The sequence below is a fragment of the Lygodium microphyllum genome, chromosome 1 (assembly GCF_053477565.2).
Source record: "Lygodium microphyllum isolate KBCC chromosome 1, Lygodium_microphyllum_v1.1.10, whole genome shotgun sequence".
NCBI lineage: Eukaryota > Viridiplantae > Streptophyta > Polypodiopsida > Schizaeales > Lygodiaceae > Lygodium > Lygodium microphyllum.
This window is the reverse complement of record NC_141135.1, coordinates 180,314,473-180,318,716: the sequence shown is the minus strand read 5'-3', so window position 1 is coordinate 180,318,716 and position 4,244 is coordinate 180,314,473. Positions and strand designations below refer to the sequence as shown.

General features: G+C 41.2%; 1 pseudogene; it reads left to right on the top strand.

The window, feature by feature from the left end:
• Positions 1-619: 619 nt before the first annotated feature.
• LOC148042042 (prohibitin-1, mitochondrial pseudogene) lies at positions 620-1,330 on the top strand (annotated as a pseudogene).
• The last annotated feature ends 2,914 nt before the right edge of the window (positions 1,331-4,244 follow it).

The window sequence follows — 4,244 nt, the reverse complement described above, 5'->3', positions numbered from 1 at the left end:
GCATGAGAAAAATGGTTCAAAGATGGTTTGGACCGTATGAGGTGAAAGAGGTTTTTGACAATGGTACCTATGAGTTGGCTGAACTAGATGGAACAGTACTGAGGGTGCCCATTGCTAGAAAACGAGTCAAGATTTTCAAGAGAAGAGAAGATGAAGAATATGCACTTGATGCATTGACAGAAGAAGAGCAGGTAGAAGAAAGACAAGCAGAAGAAGCAGAGAATATAGATGATGAAGCTGATGGAGAAACAGGTCTACTAGAAACAGAAGATGGACTCGACCTGTTTGTGGACTTGAATGATCCTAGATAGTTGGCACATCCGGAGGATGCGCAGGTTTAGAGGGGGTGGATGTCGTGCTGCTGCGCATCCGAGTCGTATACACCTCCATTTCTTTTGTTGTGCATTTGTGTTATTTTCTGCGTGTGATTCATTATTTGTGTGATGCATTTCGATAATCCGCATCCAATGTATATATTCCCTTAGTGCATGTGTATGATTTTGTTTGGATGCATGATGTGTGTGTGTTAGAAAAATATGAAAAACTGATGCCAAAGGACATTATAAAGCAGATAATTTCAATGATGATCTTTAAGAAAAGTGCAGGGAATTATGGAATCAAAGAGAAGGTTTATCTCGAAGGAATCCATTTGATGATTCCTTGGTTCGACAGACCGATTATCTTTAATGTCAGAGCAAGGCCTCATGTTGTTGAGAGTACTTCTGGAAGTAAAGATCTGCAAATGGTTAATATAGGACTTCATGTCTTGACAAGACCTGTAGCTGATACATTGCCAATAATCTACAGGACCTTGGGTACTAATTACAATGAAAGAGTTTTACCATCCATAATTCATGAGACCTTGAAGGCAGTTGTAGCACAGTATAATGCAAGCCAGGTCATAACACAACGTGAGGCTGTTAGCAGAGAGATAAGAAAAATTCTTACCCAGCGGGCTGCAAATTTCAATATTGCACTTGATGATGTTTCAATTATTAACCTTACTTTTGGTAAAGCGTTTACAGCTGCTATTGAAGAAAAACAGGTGGCTGCTCAGAAAGCTGAAAGAGCTAAATTCAGAGTTGAGAAAGCGGAACAAGATAAAAGAAGGGCCATTGTTCGAGCACAAGGGGAGGCGAAAAGTGCTCAACTTATTGAGGAAAGCTATATTCAACAATCCTGCTTTCATTAGATTGAGGCTAGCAGAGAAATCGCTGGCAAGATATCCAATTCAGAAAACAGAGTCTTGCTAAGTTCTGATGGTTTGATGCTGAACCTGCAAGATATGCAGATCGAGGATTTGGGCCCTAAAGCTCTCATGAAAAAGTGACTCCTTGGTTCAAATTCCTGTGGGAAAACCTACCGAACTGTCCTCGAAATACTTCGAATCAATTCCAAACTGGAGGCTTTGTACGTGATGATTGCAGCCAAAGTCCACATGGTCGAAATTCTGCAGGTTATGATCATTGTGCTAGAAGGAGTCAAAATCCTGTACGCAGGGATTCTTTACTGTCTGAGAGGACAGAGGAGATATTCTAGAGCTACTTTCAAAAATATGGCGTGATTGTTGATGCTTTGATGCTTACATGCCAGCAGAGGGTCTATCATCTTGCGACACAGGACTGATTTCGCTTCTTTCCATCATCTTCTATTGAATCCTCATAAACGAATTCTTTTGTGATGGATCGGATGGCATTATTGATCGCTCCAAAAGGACTGAACAATGCAGCGCTCCAAAAAGTTCTCCACAGTCAAAGCAAGGACTTAATCCAGTTTGTTCTGGCTCTCGTCGAGGAGACCATATCGAATCATGCGGCATAGCAGAGCCTCTCCTTCCGAGATACGCCGTGAGATCTTTTCATCAAGTGTCAGAAGCATACGGGCATTATTCTGGATACGATTAAGGGCATACTACACTCTCGCAGAGGTTTCTTAAAGGTCTTGCCATAGTTATGATAGAAGCTCATAGTAACTCTCCATACTGTTCAGACAGCATATATTGTCTAGACTCTGAGAAACGTAAATCAGATTCTTACTAAATTGGCATAAAAGATGTCACAAAGCAAATCAGACTAATCAAGAAGACCACCCAGCGAAGATGAAGGCCCAGAGATTTCATATCAACAGTTGAAGAATTGGATCTATAACCGAAAGACATGGATCTTGAAAGAAAAATAGTCAGGCTATTGGAACTTATACAGTTCAAAGTATCACCTCTGGAGTAGCATGTGAAGAACTCCAGGCGAAGAAGTGTAGGAGAAATATAATGAATGATCAGCAGCAGATGGCTGTAATGGAGACTGCATTCCAGACTAAACCAGAAATGCACAAATATTCAAACCTTTTTATGCAATGGACAGACAAGCTTAAAACTATGAGGACACCAGAATCCATTCACTATGATGAAGTTTGCATGCTTTGAGAAACGGTTGAGCTGCTGTATAAGAATGTTGTGCCTATTCCTAAAGAAGAATGCTCAAAACCTACACAGCTTGCAGTTAGCTTTGCTGGTGGCTACATTACAGGAGTTTTCTGTGCCATTGTCTCACATCCAGCTGACAATCTTGTGTCTTTCCTAAACAACTCTAAGGATGAACAGCCTGTTATTACTGCTTTTCATGTACGAAAGAGGTGATCAATGCAATATATGTTGAAATGAAGAAAAGGGTGTGTGGCTGAAGTGGCATATCTGAATCCTCCACTTATACATGCTATATGTCATTCATGCATTGTTTCTGGAAGAGTAAATTGTGCTGGCAAACAGAAAATGGCTATTCTTATGCTTTTACAATTTCAAATGTGGACACTTGATACTCTAGAACTTTGCAAATTCCTGTATATAGATTCTTTCAGCTCTCTTGATCTTCTGAAATTACTGCTGATCAGGCAATTGTCAAGTTACAAAATGTATATGCTGATGTGATCCGTATTTAATAGAAACCTCTGAGAACATCAGAAATCAGAAGTGTTGTACAACAAATGATTCTCTGCTCTAAGGGACATGTTTGACTGGATTACTAGATAATGTTCATTCTTCTGATCAATGCAACTGTCACCAGAATTTTCTGATCATGAATTTCTTGTAACACTCTTGACAAGAAATATAGTGAAATTTGGCATCAAATATTTGACTTCTTCTTGTTAGCCTCTTCCCTTGTTGTATCTTGAACCCCGTGTTCTGCAGCCCTTGCGTGAACTTTACGACAACGCGGACATGAGAGAACGCACCATACCTATCGGAGTGCGGATAGACTTGACTATTTGCTTCACAATGTGCTCTTGTTTAGTGGACAAAACCCAAGGAGCGCGAGGTAGCCGCAAGCGACCATCAGCACTCGACTGCGACCAAAGCACCTCCATCTTGCCTACCTCCTTCAAATCCATTTGTATCCCTACAGTGTCTCTCTTTCCTATGATATGGTCCCATAGCAAGCTACCCACGTTCTTGAAAATATGCATGTGATCCAACAAGTGGTTGATCTGTAAGTCGTTCCAATATGGTAACTTATAGAAAACTAAGAACCGTCACATTCTGTTTGGATGTGACTCCGTGTGGACCATTTTCAACTCGTATCAGCTTTGGGCATTCATATGTGCTGGAGGTTGTCCAACAAAACCTTCCCTGAGTTTATGACCCTCTAGCAAGAAAGCGGCGTGTCCTTGATATACCATCTTCTTTATGGTTCGTGACCTTCGGGGGTCTAACTGTGGTCCACACAATGGACATGCATGATAACCTGAGGTAACTAGACCTATCCCAACACCTTTATCCAGTGAATACAAACTTGAACGAGCTATGATACATATTATCAACGAGAACAAAAGCCTACTTACTTGAGCACTCTCTGAATCCCAGAAAGTTATACATGGTCCACATGAGAATGGCTCGAATATTGGTAGACCATCGACCATCGCACTTGCTCATATCTTGCACAGTGATCCCCTCCTCCCACAAAATCTTAAGCTCATCGACTAATGGACGAATATACACGTCCATATTTTGACTTTGTAGTGGCTGAAAATGAGCAAGCTAAGGATGAGATGTCCTTTCTTCGGAGAAAGCCATGGAGGGATATTGTAGTTGACAAGGACTATAGGCCCCACACACTATAAGAAGTTGAGCGCAAACAGAATGGGTTCATGCCATCCATAGCAAGATCAAGCCGAAGATTCCTTAACCCTTGGGGAAAACCTGGCAAGGTAGAGTCAATGTGGCTCCATGTGCGTGAATCCGCTGATATTCG